A 21,009-nucleotide genomic window follows, 5' to 3' on the forward strand; every position below is an offset into this window, starting at 1 on the left:
GATATTAGCCCAGAAGTTCGGAATACAGGAAGAACAACCCACAAACCACAAGAAACTCAAGAAGAAGGGAGACCAAAATGTGGTTGGTCATTTAATTCCTTCTTAAAAGGGGGAACAAAATACCCATGGAAGAAGTTACAGAGACAAACTATGGAGCAGAGACTGAAGGAAGGACAAGCCAGCCTAATATAGCTATCTCCTGAGAGGCTCTGACAGTACCTGACTAATACAGGTGTAGAGGCTCACATCCATCCATTGAACTGAGTACAGGGTTCCCAATGATGGAGTTATAGAAAGGACCAAAGGATCTGAAGGATTTGCAATCCCTTAGGACGAACTATATGAACTAACTAGCATCCTCAGAGCTTCCAGGGACTCAACCACCAACCAAGGACTATACATGGTGGGACTGATTGTTCTGGTAGCATGTGTATAGTAGAGGATTGCAAAGCTGATCATCAATGGGAGGAGAGGCCCTTGGCCCTGTGAAGGTTCTGTGCCCCAGTGTAGGGGAATGCCAGTGCCAATAAGTGGGAGAGGGTAGGGTGACAAGCATGGGGAGGGAGGAGGCAACAGGGTTTCGTTCTTGTTTTTGTTTGTTTGTTTGTTTTTTGGAGAGGAAACTGGGAAAGGAGAAACCATATGACATGTAAATAACTAATAAAAAAAATAAAAAAATATAGCCAATGTATCTTGATATAGGAGTCATGAGACCTGCATAGTTTCAAATGCTTTATGTGATAGTAAATGTGTTTATGAAGTAAATTAACAAATTTCCATTTCAGTCAGTATTTCAGCCTTTGTTATTTTTGAGAAACAATAGAATCACATTATAATTGTATTAAGAATCTTACAACAGAGAAGGTCTAGGGATATTTAAAACTTAAAATATTATGTATAATCTCAATATTTTGTCATCATTTTCTATCAACTCTGGTATGTTGGTATCTTTAAAATTTTTGGAAAAATTTAAACTTATATTGTTTCTGCAGGTACCAGAGACAAGGATTGAGGGAAGAAAATATAAAAGCATGAAGGAGAGAAAGAAAGACTTCTGATATCATAGCTCAAATCATTACAACCCACTCATGCCCCCCTCCCCTAAAAGTTAGGCACACTATAGCTGTGCCATCATCACTCCAGGGCCTGGAAAGGTATCAAAAGTTTCTACAACAAGGTAATGATCTTCTTGGTCTCTTCTGGCTATACTCAAGTGTACTTTTTGTGTCCTTTCTTCATACTGTCTCTGCCTCAAGTCTCCCTGTTGTGTAGTTTAGATCTTCAGAGTACTTAACAATTGTGAATGCAAGATTTTATTCTTGGTGATACTTTCATAATCAGAATATAGAGACTGACTATGATACTTCCTTACACTATCTCAGAAGCTCTCACTTTTTTATCAAAATGTGGTGGTTTGAATAGGATTGCTTCACGGGCTTTTACATCTAAATACTTGGTCCCCAGTTTATGGAACTATATGGGAAATGCATTAGGAGATGTGGCTATGTTGGAGGTGGTGTGTCACTAGGGGCAGGCTTTGAGGCTCCTACCATTCCTAGTGTATTGTCTGCCTCCTGTTTGCAGTTCAAGACATAAGTTCTCTGCTGTTCTTGCATCTATGCCTTCATTCTTTCATCATAGACTCTAACACTCTTGGACTATAAACCCAGGTAAATGCTTTTGTTAGGTTGCTTTGGTAATGGTGTTGTATTCTAGCAATAAACAAACTTAGATATCTAGACTCATGGCTTACTATTTTCTCTGGAATTCTTGATGTTCTTCTATTCTCCAACTTTATTCAATACACTTTAATTCTGTTTTGTTTTCTCTTTCATTAAGTGCAGGTCTTCAGACAAGATCAGAAAATTCACTCCCTGTCCAAAGTCAATGTCTCACTTTCTCAGGAAACTCTATCCTAATGCCTCACAGGACGTCCTGCAGGTAAATGACACCAACACTCTAACGCATGAACAGTAGTCAGCCGTTCCCAGAGACCCATGTTACTCACTAACTTATCAGTACTGTTCCTGCCTTCTCCATCTTCAAATCTCTGATCTCCTCTCAGGACAGACACTGAAGCCATGGCCAAGAATAGAAGCCTGAAGCCTACATTCGTGATTATTAAATATTATAATGAAATCTAAACTATGTAACAGGGAGACTCAAGGCACAGACAATACGAAGAAAAAGCACCAGAATATCATGATAATGTCTACTCTTTATCTTTTGTAATTTTCTCTTTCAGTTTCCCCTACCCACTTCTAGCTATTGAATGTTTTTAATATACTGTTTTCATTAATACTTTGAGAATTTCATACATACATACAGTGTATTTTCATCATATCCATTTCCTACTCCTTTCAGACCTATTCTCTGCTTCCAACTGTGTTCTTCTTTCTACTTATTCATTACTGCCTACCACACATCCTACTGAAAATAATTCCCATGCTTCATTTCCAGACAGGGAGAGGCTAATATATTAGTCTAGCTAATACTCACTTGGAGACTAAAGTCAAGAGAGGGACATGCTTGATTATTGTTATAAAGTTCTTTTTGTAATGAATCAAATCCAACATGAACAAATGTTATTATTATTTGTTTGAGACTATAAATTTCTTCTGATCTAGTTTACTTAGTTTTATCATCTTTCAATAGTTACTAATGTGATAAGTATAGAATATCTTTAATGACTGCTTTTACTATCACCTAGATTTTTATCATCAAAAACAGCCCCAAAGGAGATGAGAAAGATGATTTACTGGTTCAGCGTGCTTACTGTCCTAACAAAGGACTCACATTTGTTTCCCAGCACCCAGAACTACTCACACAACTGCTTGTGATCTCAGCTTTAGAGGATCTGATGTTCTTCTGGCCTCTAAAGGAATTACACTCATGTGTGTGTGTGTGTGTGTGTGTGTGTGTATGTGTGTGTGTGTGTGAGTATGTTATTAAAATTAAAATTGGCACTTCAATTAAAAAACCCAAGACTCAATCTCAAAATCTCAGAATCTCAGGCAGGTTCCCAACCCTCAGAAAATAATTCTGAAAAAACTTGTCTTTTTAGAAAAGTGAACTATTTCCAGATAGATGTAACTGAGGAAAGAAGGAAGGCCTACCCTTGAGATATGTAGCACCATCCCAAGGGCTGCCATCCTGCACTACATGAAAGAGAGGAAGCAAGCTGAGCGCCAGCATTGATCTCTTTCGCTTTGACCAGAGACACAATGAAGCCAATCACCTTCCCTGCTATGATTCTGTACCTTCAAACTGGGAGCCAAAATAAAACCTTTCTTCTGTAAGTTGCTTTTCACAAATACTTTCTTGCAGCATATCACATTACCTTTCAATTTACATAAAGTTCTAAACTTTTTAAAAATTCCTTTGCACACTGTTGAAGTCTCTTCAGGTGTCCTTCTTCGCTCCTTCCAAATTTTAATAGTATATTGCACAATACTATCAGTTCTGTAACAAAGTGTTCTCTGCAGTAAACACATACAGTTCTATAACAACTGTATGCATTTATATATAACAAATGAATGTTCTTATATAATATGCATATATTGTATCATTAAAATTTCAAACTGATTTAGAAGATTATGTATTTTCTGATTTTAAATGATAAAACCAAAGCTTAAAAAAAAAGTATGCATGCATTCTTCCCCCTCTCCCCCACCTCCTGTGATTTTTTTTTTAGTTCCTGAATGAATCCTCTTGTTTTATTTGAATAAAACTAAAATTGATTTTCCTATATACATGTTTTAAAAATTGGTTGATGGTGTTAGTTTCTGTCCTTTAGAATATTGGGAGAAAGCTCTCATTAGTATAAGAACTTAGATCATTAAGAGTCCTACAACTGCCTCTGAAATGACTACTAAATCAGTACTGAAAATGAACTCAGGAGTCCTTGGTTAACTTTTTGGCTCCCAAGATGGATGGGAATAAAGAATTTTTTCTTAAATCTTTTCATAGCCTCTAGATATTTTTTTTTTCATGCAGGGAAATCTTTTACACAATCCATTCATAATAAGGGTCTGGAGAGATGACTCAGCAGTTACCTGTTGCTCTTGCAGGGGATTCAGGTTCAGTTCCCAGCACCTGTATGCTGGTTCATAACTAGTCAAACTCTAATTTCAGAGGATCAGATACCTTCATCTGACTTCTATGGGCACCAGGCATGCATATGGCATACATATAAACATGAAGACAAAATATTTGTATGTCTAAACTCAATAAATAAATCCAAATAATCGATCTTTCAAAAGAAAAATAAAAGTCAAAAGTCATTGACAAGAATTTGGAGAATCTAGAGTTTATCAAACAGTCATCTAATTCTCAATGCACCCTGCTCTTCTCTTCCATGGAATCCCTGACATAGGAGGTGCATAAGGAATCCTGAACTCCACAGTATACAACCATAAGATGTCAACTGTACTCTTGCTTACTCTTTTAGGATGTTGGACTGAACTGGACTTAAGATCAACTAGCCTAAGAAATAAAAAGGTTTAGAATAATTATTTCAAGATACTTTTTAAAATGCATTGGATTATAATATGTTTATAAAGACCTCACAGAATATAAATCCCACTAAAATCTAATGTCTTTGCATATCCTTTCAACTGAAGGTTTGTTGGGATGACAATTGATATTGATATAATTATAAGACTCTGTTACTCACTGATCATAAAGCTCTCAAAGCAAATCACAGTAAAGAAATATTTCTTTTTTCCCCAAAGATTTTTTTCTAAAACTTAAGAGATATATTAAAATGGATTTCTTGCTTCTTGATAGATTTGTTTCTCTGAGCCTTAATTTCTCCAGTTTTAAAAAGATTAGGTTGGAGGATGTTTAGACTTATCTCAAAGAAAAGATTTAGTCTTTTGGGGGTGTTAAAAATTTTATTTTTACTTTTCAGGGTATGTAATACATAATTGAAGATATTATGCAATGATTTTATTTGAAATACACAGCCAGTCCTCCATGTATGAAATTCCATATTTATTGATTCAACCAACTATGCATATAAAAATATTTGAAAAAGTAATATTTGTTCTTAGCATGTTCAAAATTTTGTTATTATTTTCTAAACAATACACTATACTATTTATATAGCTTTTATACTATATTAAATGTAAGTAAGTTAGAGATGATTGAAAGTATGATAAGAAATACACTTTAGCATCTATATAAGGGCCTCCAGTATCCTTAAGGATCAAGGAACCAACCTGGTAAAGAAGAAGAGATGAATATTTGAACAGGAAGACAACAGAATTTAGACTGCTCAGACAACTGCTCCGAAGTGAGGAGGTCAAGACAGCACTCTGATAATTGCAGATACCTTCCCCAAAGTCTGAGCCACATCCCAAGGATGTCAAACTCATTATGCCATGTGATGTCACCTGGATCTGAATCTTTGGTCATCTTTACTTCCATTCAAATGATCAGCTCAGATAAATGTGTTGTATGCACGGAAAATTTGAAAATTATTGCTAGAAGTGATTGCCAATTTAGGAATGTATCACTCATACTAAATCGAACATTTCTAGAAATCATGTTTTCACCTCTGTGCCTAATGGAGCTGCATTTGACCTCCTGTCATTATGGAATTCTGCTTCATCTAAGGTGTTCAAATGCCACCACACTCAGTTCCCAAGAGAGGCAAGTCAAGCGATTCTTAGCAGCAATTGCCGAGGAAACAGATGGAAACTCAAGGGATAAATAAGCGCATTGATACTACAGCAGGGGATTTCAAAATTCTCTTTCAAATAGAGCCAATTAAGACACAGAAACTCTGACAGGACTTCCAACACAGAGTAAGAATAAGGACACATGGTCCATGTCACTATTTTAATTGGCTCCACACAGGGAGTGTTTTCTAAGCATTTGAAATCAACTCCTGCCAGAATGTATAAAATTTACCTTGATATCTAAGGCAACATGATACAACTCTGAGAACCACAAAGACTCCCCAGTTTCTTTTTCTACAGTGTTGTGTTGTTTAGGAGAAAGACACAGGTATTTTCTCTATGCATTGATCTCTACTCTGTTACCAGGTAGAGGAACATACAAGCCCAAGTAGAAAAAGCTCAAACAGAAAACTGGGACAGAGACTGATGAGATGGATCAGGGAATAAATTGTTTTCCACACAAGCCTAGCAACCTGGGTTAAGGTAGAAGGAAATAAACACCTCCATAAAGTTGTTCTCTGACATCTGCATGTATATACTGTATCGTGCATGCCCACCCACATACATGCATCACACATTTACACATACATAAAAATAAAATGAATCCTTTGTTAAAAAAAAAAATACAATTAAAATTTAAAACTACACCAAAGTGTCTAATCAGTCAAATAATAAAGGGAGGTATGAGTATTCAGGAGATATGAAGAAATGGTTCAATATAATCTATTTGAATACAAATTGAAATAATGATGAGACACTGAGAAACGTGCAGAGAGAGAGGGGGAAGATGTGTGTGTGGGGGGCAGGGAATCCTAACTTCTAGATGAGGCTCCACAGAAGAAAATACATGCCTAGAACTTAATATGGTTGAAATGTATGGCTGTGAGGTCAGTCTATGGGACAGAACCCTACTGTTCTTGTTTTGCTAAATGTCCATACTGTTAAACTCAAACTGCCTTCTAAATATTTGTATTTATTCCCACAGATTAGTGCTCCTCTCATGTTTGGTCAGAAGCATCTCATATCAGTAGGTACTACTTGAAGCAGAGACTGATGCCTGGTCAAAGTGCTGAGAATGGGCATCTGCAAGTACCTAGCTGCAGACAAGACATCTATATCAATATGGCCTTCATCACAGCTCAGGGAACTGTAGAATAGAAGACTAGATAAAAGGAATGTGAAAAGAGGAGGTAGAGGACTGTGCTTGAAATTCTATTCACGGAGCAGGGCATAGTTGTACTCGTGAACTAACAGCAGCTATAATTACTTACCAGCAGACCTGCTCAAGTCCAAGCACATTGAAAATCTCAACATGACTCAGGAAGGAACTACTAAGGCTCTACCGCTAGTTGAGTAATTGCACAGTCCTGGGAAAAAGAGGTTACTTTACTTTGGGTCAGGGACCACCAGTAGGCTTTCTATGTCCCAGTGCATGAACCTTCCCCAACCCTCCCCCTGCATCTGTGTGCACATGCGTGTGCACACACACACACACACACGCATACACACACACACATACACACACACATACACACACATTCACACAGATACACACACATACACACACATACACACACACGTATACACACACATACACACATACACACACATACATACACACACATACACACACACATACACACACGTATACACACACACATACACACATACACACACACACACGCATACACACACACGCATACACACACACACATACACACACATACAAACACATGCATACACATACACACACACATACACACACATACAAACACATGCATACACATACACACACACATACACACACACACACATACATATACAAACACACACACACACACCCTGTGTAGATAGGTAGCGTGAATTGTCATTAATACATTATAATTTCAAAAGGGAACATAAAGAGGTTGGGAAAGAGATGGGCTATATAAGAACTCCACAGAGATTAGGGGAATTGGATACATTGAGATGCATTGTAGAACTATTCAAAAATTTTAAGTAATAAAATTTACATTAAAAAGAAAAACTAATACCCTACCATACCACACACACCATAAAGGCAAATAGAATATCTCATCACATCCTATATTGTCAATAACACAGCACCACAGGATACAATGGGGCAATCAAAGTTATACCATCTATTTAGAAGCGGTCATTCTAGTAATTTTCACTAGCATATGTGGGGTGTCCCAGGAGTCTCACAGATGATAATCAGACAGACATAATTTCTTAATGGGGCCATGCAAATTTCTTTTCTTTTAATGGCTGAGTAATATTCCATTGTGTGAATGTAACATATCATAGGTACATGAGTGAAACTAGAAAAATCAGAATCATCCTGACTGAGGTGACCCTGACAGAAAAAAATAAATATGATAAGTGCCTTGTTGAACCATCACCAGAAAAGCTTTCTCCTGCATCAGATAGGAACAAATACAGAGATCTACAGCCAGACATTATGTAGAAAATAGAAGACTTTGGAACACTCAGCCCAAAGGAGATGTTTCCCTCAAAGCCTTCCCCTCGGGGAACAGGGAACCTCGCAGAAGAGGAGGCAGAAAGAGGGTAAGAGCCAGAAGGATAGGGAACACCATGAAAATAAGTCCCTTCAAATCAACAAGACTGAAGCTCCTATGAACTCACAGATACTGGAACAGCATGCACAGGACCTTCGGGGGTCTGCACCAGATGGGGGTATTAGAGCTAAAAGGAGACATGGACATTTGTCTCTATCCCTTTCCCAAAACTACCTCCAGTTGATAACCCTTTGCAAATAAAAATTAAAATTTCTTCAAGGGAGTTTCAGTGGGGAAACAAACTATTCTTAAGGGTAGGCTTCATGTCCAGCAGGAAGCAAACTCAAAAGCATCTCTGGAGGGCCCTTGTCTCACGATGTCCTGTTAGGGATTTTCCTTTTTAAATTAAATTTAATGTAATTTATATTTTTTTCTTCTCTCTTTTTACCCTATAGTTCCTTTTGTGTATATACTATGGCTTCTAGTTTAGTGTTTTTATGGGATTTCTGAGTATACCAACAGGTTTCTTCTGATTTCTCTTGGATTATTTTACTTCTCTTGGTTTGCTTTATTGTTTTCCAATGTGTTAGTTCTTCTTTTATCTGATTTATTTTGTTTTATTACTATTCTACAAAAACCTGTTTGTTTTCTAATGACACCAGAAAGCAGTTGGATCTGGATTGGTGAGAAGGTTGGGTGGAGGGGGATGAGTAGAGAGGGGAAGCCATAATCAGAATACATTCTGTGAGAAAAAAAAATCTATTTTCAAGACAAAGAAAAATATGGGGACATGTACAGAATTTTCATCACAGGCAGCAATTTTTATAATGATAAAAAATGAATTGGGAGGGGCAAAGGCTACATACTATCAACCACAGTGTAATAATGGCATGCTTATGCTATAAGAGAAGCTTATGACCTATGTCAAAGATAGTGTTAAATAAAGTCACAAAGGATAACATAAAATCCATAGAACACAAGTGTTTAAGTAATTAAAACTTCGCACTCTACAAACTAACTACCTGAAGAACAAAAGCAATATGTATTTCAGAGTAAGTTTATAAAGAGGATTGAATGAACCTAACCATTGTATAAAAAAAAAAAAAACTAAAGAGAAATAAGTTATAAAGGAGACAGAAGTTGTTGGGACCAAGAAAAAACATTTGATATGTATTGATATGTGTGCAAAGCTCAGATATCTGCAATTAGCATCCAAAATACTGGAAAAGATATAAAACATATCTTCTCTTAAACATAACCATACCTTCTTATGAAATGTCAGGTACAACACTGGAAGTAAATTAACAATGGAGGCAAAATAAAAGATACATAACAAAAAGTCTTAATTGAAGAACTTCTAAGATACCACTAAGTCATCCTGCCCACCATAACCTAGGAACTCACCCTCTATGAGGCACCAGAATAGAGACACTGGTGAACAGAGTAAGAGATTCAAACATGGAAAGCCTACTCAGGTTGGACCACAGTAGTTTCATCACCCTGGAAGAATGTTTTGGGAATTTATATAGAAAGATTTATGTAAAATGGTAAGGCAACATGTTTAAGCAAGAGCACAGGCTGGAGGAAGTCCACCCTCTTCATAGCAACCAAAATGAAGGGGAAAAGATCCAGGAGCCCCAGTATCCCTTTCTAGGTCATTTACTAATGTCTACAGCATCTATGATGCTCTGAATATAAATAGCTCATGTAGAGTGGCGCTATTGGAAAGTGTGGCCTTGTTGGAATAGGTAAAGGATGTACATCATTGTAAGGGTATGCTTTGGGGTCCTATGCTTACTACCCAGGGCAGAAAAGACCCTCCTCCTGGTTGCCTGTAGAAGACAGACTCCTTCTAGCTGCCTTAGGATCAAGATGTAGAACTCTCTCAGCTTCCCCAGCACCATGCTGCCTGCCTGCTTCCATGCTTTTCACCATGATGACAACAGACTGAACTTATGAAACTATAAACCAGCCCCAATTAAATGTTTTCCTTTGTAAGAGTTGCCTTGATCATGGCATCTCTTCACCCCAATGAGACCCTAAAAGACAGAGTCTCAATATACCCTATTACTGAAAGGATTCAATGTTCCAACAGCATTAGGCTAGGGACCAAAATCTTACCTGCCATGATTTTGGGAATCATTCTACATCCAAACTGCAACACTATATTAAAATTCATCTAATTATATTTTAAAAGTGAAGATTGTTGTGACTGTAGCTCTACTGGTCCTGATATGTATGGAAAAACGTAGCTGAAGCATAAGCATGGGTCTGACTCTTTTCTGTTTTAGTCAAATCTGTGTTTATCTTTTCCTTTGACATGGAAAATGTATTGTAATGGAGTTGACATCAGGAAATAATTGGAGCACTGGCTGAATTCTGCAACTCCATATGAACAATTTCATATATTAAAAATATAGAGAAACATAGAGAACTATGCCAGAACCCAAAATGTAGGAAACATGCCAGGCACCAGGTCACCTTGTGTTTTATCCTACAACATGGCGTCTCAGTATTCTTTGACACTTGTGAACCTTTCAATATGAAAAAAAATCTTTCAATATCCCACTCATATCTAACAATAGGAATTCAAAAATGCCAAGAACTACAAAATAAGAAAATTTTTAAGTCTTGAGAGAAAATTTAAACCATTTTTAAAGAAATGGAAGAACATGGTTCTCTCCTGAGCAACAGGCATAAGGAGATCCACACTGCAGACCACAAGAGAGAATGGGAGAAGAGAAAGTGTATTGCTAGAACAATGTCACATGTCTTAGACTCAATAAGAACCAAGGCCAATGCAAATAGAAGAGTTATGGAGCCCACTGAGCATATGGAATGAATATCAAATAGAAAGAAAGACAGACACAGCACTCCTCATGATGAAATATCAAGTACCATATATAAAGAGGTCTTAAGCAGAAATTGCCAAATCCCAGACCAGAGTTCTTTTCAAACCTGGTGGTAGAAAGCTTGGCTAATTGTAAACATTGTTACAAATTTCTAAACACTTCAACTGGGTGAAACCTCAGGAATAGATGAGAAAACTCTAGGGATGATTTCTGGCAGCAATATGGAAATTAACTGAAGAAGGTAGCTTTTCCATGGACCAAATTTTCATCTCTGACAAACTAAGTAAAAACTATAAATGACTTCAGAGACCTTTGTTAGAAAGCAGGAAAGCATACCCTAGAACCTGAAGGCTGCACAGAAGAGCAAAGGTTGGTAACACTTTGGCATCACTTTCAGAGAGACTCCCAAGCAGGACCTCTCCCATTGCCCAGCTCCCAAAACATTCTGCAGCTCTTTTTTAGGGTGATTTACAATATTTACTGAAATATCAATGAATAAAGTTGTGGTATCACTTTATAATATTTCTATGTTTTATTTCATATGCCATTTGATAGCTTTTGATTATGGTATCTGGGGCCTTGTTTTTCTACATAAGCCCCTTGGCTTTTATCATACCACTATGCATAGTGTGCTGACTCTTAAAATCACCCAAATCAGGTTGCAGAGTTACTGAATGCATTAACTAGGTGATTCTGTAGGGAATATCTACTCACATCACCTGTTTGAAATTTTGCTTTTCATAAATTTATCTTTTAAATGTCAAATGTGAGAATTTGCTCCCTCCATGATTGAGGTAGGAGGGGGTTGGGAAGAAGTACAGTACATAGTCGTACCAACCAGAGCATCCTGGGGCCCAGGGCAGTGATATTTTGACAAGTTATTTAAACAGAGCCAAACCAAGAGCTCCTAAGGAACTATAATTCTTAGAGCCATCAGGATAGAATGGTCTTCTATGTCCCTTGGTCCAACAATAAAAGCAAATCACTGTCTAATAGCTATCTTTATAACCAAAGGGAACCAACTGATAAAGAATATATCTAACCAAGTTCTAAGAATATCATATATAACTCTCAGTTCACCTAGAATCATACATTTACTACCACTGATTTTTGCTTGTTTGTGTTAGCAATGTGAGCCAATAAATAATAAATGTTTTCCCTTATTTGAAGAGGTATTTTCTTAATATGAATCAAAAAACTCATTGATACTGTACATTGATCTAATTTTGTGTCTAGTTTTCCTGACAGTTGCTCATAATCTGCTTCTATAAAACATTAAAATTCTTTAGAGTAGACACAGCATGTACAATCCAATACCATAAGAACTATAAAGGAGCAGGTCTTTGTTTTGGCTTACCACTGTCTCCTAGGACATAACCAAGCTTAGCATCTCATGGAGTCTCAACAAATGTCTACATAATGAAACTTGAATAGGTAAATTAATGCATACACTTGGCCATCCTGAGCCTGTTTGCACATTGCTAACATCAAGAAACAGGTGGTGGTTGCCTATCTTTTCTTAAATGAAGATCTAGTGAAATAATGCATGTAATATGCTGTGCTAGCTATAAAGCAATAATTATGATTTGTTCAGCACATACTGTAGTAGTGAAAAAGATCATAACAGGGTTGATAAAGTGAGTTGATAAAGCATGGGCACAGAAGTCAGAGGATTTGAATATTAGCACTGTTTCTTATTAGTTGTCTAATTTTGGCTAAGGTTTGTCTCTGCCCTGAAACTCATTTTTAGGATTTGTAAATGCACTCTTAAAAGTTAATGCATACAATTTATACATATATAACATTTTTGTACTCTACCAGATAGACTAACCGTTAGAAAAGGATTTTGTTCCCAAGAATCTTATAGTCTAGAAAGGAGACAGATAAGGTATACAAATCATTCTAATATAGAGTAGACAGCATGCCCTAAGAGAGCAATAAAGTTCATGAGCATCATTGGAAATCAATCACTCTGGCTCTTTACTTCCTCTGATGTTATTAAGGTATGCTCACACTAAACGTTAATTTCATTGTTGGCTGTTTCCTAAACATCTCTGGCAAACAGATTTATGCTTAAATCACGGGATGGCTTCATGACATATCTCTGTATGGTAAATTCAGAAACATTTGAGTGCACACTGGAAAAGCTGTATACAAACAACCTTCAACCTCAGAGGTGTGTGTGTGGCATCAATCTGGTCAAGGGAGCACTGAGAAAGCTGATGCTTTATAGTTTATAAACCGGGCTGCTCCCCAAAGAACAGAAACAAAGAACCACCACTCCAAAACCTCTCTTGATCTCGCCCCTTGAAATTGTGAATGTTACTTCTCATAGTAAAAGGGATATTTTAAGATGAAGTCTAGCAGATGGGGTGGGGGATAGATGGTTCTAGATTGTCTAGTGACTCTGATTATTCATAGGTATTTCCATTACAGAGTAACAGTGAGAGACACGTGGGAAAAGCAGGAGAGATGAGAATGGCTTTGAAGGTGAGGAAAAGCATGTCACAAGGTATAAGCAATCGCTAGATGCAGTAACGGGCAAAGAAAAAAATTTCATCCCAAAAGGGTCCAAACAGAACTAATATTAACGTGGAATCCCAGGGTACTTTTAATTTGCATTTCCATGATGACTAAGGATGTTGAACTAATTTTTTATTGTAGACAAATCTCACAAACATAGCTGCTTTCAACAATGCATATTCATTGTCTTACTGGATGTAAGAAGTCTAAAATATTATTTTACCAGAGTGAACTTAAAGTGTTTAAGACTGATCTTTTTAAACTAATTTGTAAATTAATTGTTTCATTTATTTACATTCCCAATGTTGTCCCCTTTGCTGTTCTAAGGCCCTGGCTCATGTTTAGCAGAGTGCTGCCTTGTCTGGCCTCAGTGGGAGAGGATGCACTTAACACTGCAGAGACTTGATGCCCCAGGAAGTGAGATTCCTAGGGGTAGGGGAGCACCCTCTCAGAGAGGAAGGGGGTTGGGGGGTTAAAGAACTCTGTTTGGGAGTCACAAGGAGGTGGGCAACATTTGGGATGTAAATAAATAAAATAATTTTTAAAAAGAACCAGGATTTTTGTTGTTTTGTTTGTTTGTTTGTTTTTGTTGTTGTTTGGTTTTTCAAGACAGGGTTTCTCTGTATAGCCCTGGCTGTCCTAGAACTCACTCTGTAGACCAGGCTGGCCTCGAACTCAGAAATCTGCATCTCTCCTATGTGCTGCCTCCCATTTCCTGGGATTAAAGGTATGCGCCAACACTGCCCGGCAAGAAACAGTCTTACACATGTTAGGTTCTGGCTGGTAAAATAACATTTTAGACTCCTTACATCTAGTAAGAGAATGAATATACATTGTTGAAAGCAGCTATATTTGTGAGGAATTGTCTACAGCATAGGCCAAGGGAAAATGGCCTCTCCTGCTCCTGTTTGTATCTCAAATAGGAAATAGTGCATTTAAGAGACCCCTAGGTGACCTCCAACTCAGAACTAACACACAGATGGGCAGCAATGGCTGCAAAACTGTGAGAAAATATCTCTCTCAAGTAGCCTTAAAATAAAACAGTGAAGCTACCTTCCTGTAAGCATGTGGTAGTGAAAATTGGACCATGACGGTGGACCACGTTAAAACCCAAGATCCTAAAGCATGAAAAATGCTAGTTGTCTAATAAAAGATAAATTCTAAGGTGAAAAATCCTAAAGCAGCATTTAAGAAGTGAGGCATAGTTGTAAGGATCTGTGTCCAAACTTCATGTAGCATTTAGGATGAAAATATCCATAGATGCTGGGCAGTGGTGGCACACGCCTTTAATCCCAGTACTTGGGAGGCAGAGGCAGGCGGATTTCTGAGTTCCAGGCCAGCCTGGTCTACAGAGTGAGTTCCAGGAGAGCCAGAACTATGGACGTGCTACAGTTTGTAACTGAGACTGGGGTGAAGAGACAAGTAACATGTTCCTCTCCACCCTGGCATTTTTAGATAACTGACAACCATCGCCTCTCCAGTTTCATCTTATACTCTGATCACATGATTGCCTTTCCTTCTGCCTTCCTCTGCACAAGCTGTTCCCTGACTGATGAATCCTTCTTCCATTCTTTGTTTACTTGAGTCAAGCCAAAACTTAGAACAAGGCGCTACACCACAAGTATTTTTCAAGTCTTCATGGAAAAGCATCCTTTAGTACACCATCTTTGAGGTACTCCTGGACAAGTTCCCTGCTTTTTCTCCTCTATACCGTTTGCTACAAAGTCCTTAGGCCTATTCGGCGTAATCACCCCTCTGCAACTATGACATCCTCGCTCTAGAGGATTCTCTTTTGCAGTGGCCAGACCCTGTTCACCTTTGACCCTACATGCTAAGTACTATACCTGAAATATTGTAATAACTCCAAAGCTTAATTAGTGCATGGGAGAGGCACATCTATATCACAATGTAGATACACATGGAGCGGTCAGAGGACATCTCTGTGGAGTCAGTCATTCATGTTTATGTGGATTCAGGGACTTGAATTCAAACCACTAGGTTTGAATGGCAAATGCCTTTAACTGCTGTGTCATCTGGCCGGCCTTATAGAGACTTTTACAGTTTGTTCAAGAAATGGAAAACCGGTCTTCACAACTTACTGTTTATCTTCATTGTCTACTGTACAGGGGAGGGTTGGGTTTAAAAGCTACTGGTTTATTTCTAAGAACACCAACACACAACAGAGGGAAAGACGTTGCTAGAACAGAGGACCTAGAAACAGGGTGTGGTTAGAATCATGGGTTCTGGGCCTCTCACACTGCCTGCATGTCCGGTTCTCGCTGAACCAATCTGATGCCACCATTTCATTCTCTCAGCTTGACTCAGTTGCCTCCAGTTAAGGCCATCCCTCCTGGAAAACTGGCAGTTTTTTTGTGAAGGTAAAATGACAGAACCTTGAAGATATCAAAAAGTGTTCCATGCACATTTTGTGTAAGGAGCTAATGACTTCTGTAAGGGGTCCTCAAGCTTCTGGAGCATGCTCACCGCTTGATGCTTCTGGAGCATGCTCACCGCGTGATGCTTCTGGAGCATGCTCACTACGTCAAGCCTCTGAAGCATGCTCACTACGTCAAGCCTCTGAAGCATGCTCACCACGAGATGCTTGCCTATCATTCTGTCTCTCCCTTACCCTGAAAGCAAATTACTCATTCACAGGTTGTATTTTTTCCCCGACATATATACTACAAACCACCTTCCCTCTATCCATTGGCCAAACAAGGATTGTTTTCTTTCCTGAGAAGAGCCCAGATATGCATTTAGTTCTGAAAACCCTGCAGTCCCTCATGCCATCACTACTTCTCAAGGAACCTTTTCAACCAAGGAAAGCAACCATTCCTAAAGTTGAATTTTAATTTCATCTGCAGTAATGATTTCTGAGCAGTATTTTGCTTTTAAGCCAAGAAATAAACAGAAGTAAATTTCTCATTTAGTTTCATCAACCCTAATTAAACCCAGTGGGTCACATATACACTGAAAGAAATGAAAGTATGAGGGGGTTTCTGGGAGAAGAGGCATTTCAGTGGAAAACATAAATGGGAGGAAAGAAGTTTTACTAGGGACATAAAAATGACTGAAATCATACACATAATATATACTTATGAAACTATGAAAAATTAAAAATTAAAGATCAAATGGGTACTTTTCACTGAAAGAAAATAAATTGCTGTTAGTCACCTCCTTTCAATGACAGTGTATTACATAAAAACCTAAATAGAAGATAATCCCTAATAAAATAAGAGTAGTAATGCGTCCAAGCAAGGTAGAGACTCAGAAAATGACTATTATCTAAATAGGTGCCCTTGAACAAATAGCACAACTTCCAAAGCCTTGTTTTCTACATCTATAAACTGCAAATATCTATTACATATTCTAAAGCACTGAAAAATGGAGTTCTTTGAGGGACTACAAGAGCACTTAAATATTTTTATGAAAAACAGACAATTTTGCTGGTGAAGAAAACCTCGAACTCCTTTCACTGAAAGTTTCAAATATCTGAAGAGCTATCACTAAGTATTAAACTAATAAACTGAAAACAGATTGCTAAAAATATCTTTTTATATCCATAGCTAGCTTGCTGGATAAGAACATGTATAAAGAGGACTAGACTCAACTGCTGTTGAACTGTGGTTAGGTTTTAATCACAGCCATGGGAGTCAATAATGCAGCATACACGACACAGAAACACTCAGGATTGGGACGTCCTGCCAGGTGCTAAGAGGAATATTAAAGAAAACTGCAATGCTGGATAGACAAGATAGACATTACCTTTCTGCTTCACACACACACACACACACACACACACACACACACACGCACGCACACACACACACCATGAGGCTGTACTGGGATAGAACACAAATTCTTTATGTGGCATTGAAATCCTAATTTTTGGATTCCTGGTTTCTCCATCATCTGCTACCACTCCACACACTGATTTTTCTAATTGATTTCCTCTTTCAGACACTTACCCAAGATGATTCTTCACTTTATTTTATTTGTTTGGGTTTGTGGTTGTTTTGCCTTTTATGTCCCTGAATACAGTCTTACATTATATTATGATAGTCTCCACTTGAAATATTCTTCCACCAAGGAACATTTAAGCTCTCTGAGTACAACTTATGTACCTTCTCCTCAGCTTACATATTTTCTAAGCCCACTCTTCTCTGTCCCTGCCTCACCACCAGGGCTACTATACTCCCTCTTGGGCCCAAGTTTCCTCTCACCCCAAATTTCCTCTCAAATTCTAAAATATTATTTTCTTGTCTCCTTGCAATTATTCTGAACCTTGGCAGGAATTGAGTGACGGTCTGTGCTACACACTGTCCTGTTCTCAGATGTGATACAATAATATTTATGCAGAAATCATGCTATAGTGGACTGGATTAATAAAGATCAATTCAACTGCAATAGCTACAACATAAAATAGTGGATCTTAAATCCTTGTTCTATAGGAAAAATATAAAGAAACAAGTATTAGAAGGGAAAAAATAGAAAAGGCATAAATCGTGGCTCAATTAGGGAGAGGAATCTACAGAGAGAGTCCTTAAAGCTGCAATCGATGCGCCTCATTGTGCGGGGTCAGGAGAACTCAAAATAGCAGCTCACTCGGTAGTTATCCCATGACTAAGAGATTCACTTAAGGTTTGTAATCAAGATGGAAAAAAGATTACTTGTGTGCTTTAGGAGGCTAGATCTGCTGCCAGTACAGATCTGTAATGGATGGAGACTGGGAAGAAGGCCATGGCATTGGCCAGCACAATGTCTTGCCAAACAGCAAAGGCTAGAAAGGAAGGAGTAGCTGTGTCTGGGAGGTGTTTGGTTTGGAATGTGGAAGATGTGAAGATGAGGAAAATTGTTCTTCCAAAGCACCATCAAGGGTGGAAACTGAGGCATGAAGAGAGATCTTGGGATTGAGTGGAAAGGGAGAAATCTAGCTTTGTCTGTAGCTCGGCCACTACGTAGTAAGGTACAAGAATCAGTCCAGAGAATTTGTATAGCCACAGTCGGTACCTTTATCTAGCCATCTTTCCTGTATGTGAAGCCTTTCACCTTTTGCTCTTTGCTTAATTTGTAAATGTCCTTAGATTTGTTGGGTTTTTTTGCTACTTATACAAATTATGAAAATTATATAATTTATATATATATATATGCTTAGAACATAATATGCAATCTCTTTTGGGGTACCTTAAATCCCACCTCCTCCAAAACAGCTTATCTTCATCACTTATCTTCATACTGCCTGGCAAACTTTGCATGTGTATGCTAACTCATATGCATGAATGCAAGTTGAGCTGCAGTAAAGTGGGAGGTAAGTAAGACAGAATCTGTTAGCCTCATGTTCTTAAGGTAGCCTTCATACCTGTGTATCTTCCTTGTGTTTACCAATCCATTTTCACATTACACACATGCTATCGTACTTCCAGCTGAATAAAAGATACCACTCCTCTTGTCCTTTACCTTAATAGAAACGATCTATAAAATCTATCTTCCTGATAACAGGATTCAAGTCAGGCTAAATCTACAAGAACTCTCCCTGGACCTTATCCTCAGCAAATCGTATTGTCAGGAAGTAGAAAATGTAGTTTGTCTTGCATTATCTGTAATACAAGAGACAGGCCTTCATTTTGACAAGATGCCACTGGCAATATGGGCCCTGCTGGGTGAGGAGCAGATGTAACTGTTTCTCTATTTACAGGAACAGAATGGATCTTTGGAGGGAGTAGAGGTAATTGACATGCTGTCCTCAGCCTGCCTCACAGAGGGTCTTCACAGACACCCTGGTCTAAGTCACAGCAGGAGGCTGAATCCCAAAGAAAGTACATCCAGCACACACTGACCTGCATACATAAGCATCTACCAGTCAAGTCACAGACATATGTGGTCAGACATAATTCTTAGCATTTACATCTGCAGAGGACTGTATGTGTTCATAAAGCAAGAGTATAGGGCAGGGGGCCTGCTGGAGACAAACTGAAACTATGTATGCAACAAGATGGGGCATTGAGTCAAGCTTGTCCTGTTTTCTGGAGAACGAGCAGAGAACAGTCTAGCTGGTAAGATCCACTAAAATCAAAGACTCTAGACTTACAGAAAATGGAACTGTTTAGATTCCAGTTCTAATCTGCTCTATCTATGGCCATGAACAATCCCTTTGGTTTCAATTTGCTGTAAAAGGGGGATGACAGTAATTATCTTAGAGAGCTCTTAGGGATGAGACCCTATAACCTCTACAGAATATTACAATCACCAAGTAGGCATTAATGTCATGAATAGTTTGGACAGGACTCAAGGAGCAAAATAACAAAGCAAGTATATTTTATTACTTCTGTTCCTAAGATCTGATTTATGCTAGCAAAACTGGGACCTCAGGTCAAACTCAGAGCCAAATGAGCCTTACCTATCTATCTACCACCTATGTACCTATCTATGTATCTTCCTTGTGTTTACCAATCCATTTTCACATTACACACATGCTATCGTATGTATGTATTTATCTATGTACCTCTCTCTCTCTCTCTCTCTCTCTATATATATATATATATATATATATATATATATATATATATATATCCAGCCGTTGTGCACTCACACACTAGAGTGTACATGCATGCTAGTCATAGGTCATATGTAGAAGTCTGAGGACAATTTGCAGGAGTCAACCCTTTTTACAGAGTGAATTCTGAGGATTGAACTTTAGTTGTCAGGATTGACAGCCTTTTTCCCTGTGTTACATTGCCGGACCAATCTAAGCATTTTTACAAAACTTTAACATAACTCTCATTCAATATCAGCTTTGACTGAAAGAATATGTCTAGCCTATTAAGCAAACCCAAAGCTTGTTCTTGCAAAGGCATACCCCATTCCCCAGTCATAGCTGAAAAAAAAGTTTCTACTAGTTATCAGGGAGCCCTGGTTTTCTATCTTGGCTTATCTCTACCCTTGAGTTATCTAATGTGTGTAAACTGATTTCATTTAGTCAATGAGATATTAGCAATGTTGACTTATATAAGGGTCTTGGATGAGCTTAAGAAATTTAATCTGGCTCAATAGCACTCTGATAACCTGTCAGAAAATAGCTTCTCTGAGAAGCTAGTCAGAATGAAGAAGCACAGAGAAGACCTAAACATAGCCTGCAGACCACAAGCATTCATGTCCCAAACCTTAAAGCAGAACTTCTCCATCAGAACTACACTTAAGTATATGAGCCACAGATAAATAAGATAAATGTTTGTTATGAGGCACTACGTTGGAGGATAGCTATGGTGTGAATATCCATAGAGCATTTGCTTTGTCATATAAAGTATAAGATGATCCCCACTAATCTTCAATTAATAACTTTGCTTTTAATTCTTTCAGGCTCTTGGAACTTTCTAGAATTGTGTTTCATATATTTTCTTACTAACTAGTTAATCTCAGTAGTTTTACATTTCT

The 21,009-nt window shown here is 38.0% G+C and overlaps 1 protein-coding gene and 1 long non-coding RNA gene across 5 annotated transcripts in view; one reads left to right on the forward strand and one right to left on the reverse strand.

Annotated features, from left to right (window-relative positions):
- The window catches only part of LOC116078612, a 16,840-nt gene extending 13,544 nt beyond the window's left edge, over nucleotides 1-3,296 (forward strand). Inside the window, exons 2-4 of the long non-coding RNA XR_004113608.1 lie at nucleotides 993-1,177; nucleotides 1,840-1,941; nucleotides 3,065-3,296. This is a non-coding gene — a long non-coding RNA (uncharacterized LOC116078612). The remainder of the gene's footprint in view (nucleotides 1-992; nucleotides 1,178-1,839; nucleotides 1,942-3,064) is intronic.
- The window catches only part of Sgcd (sarcoglycan delta), a 973,571-nt gene that overhangs the window by 920,291 nt on the left and 32,271 nt on the right, over nucleotides 1-21,009 (reverse strand). The gene's annotated exons all lie outside the window — the stretch shown is intronic.

The sequence above is a fragment of the Mastomys coucha genome, unplaced genomic scaffold (genome assembly GCF_008632895.1).
Source record: "Mastomys coucha isolate ucsf_1 unplaced genomic scaffold, UCSF_Mcou_1 pScaffold5, whole genome shotgun sequence".
Classification (NCBI taxonomy): Eukaryota; Metazoa; Chordata; class Mammalia; order Rodentia; family Muridae; genus Mastomys; species Mastomys coucha.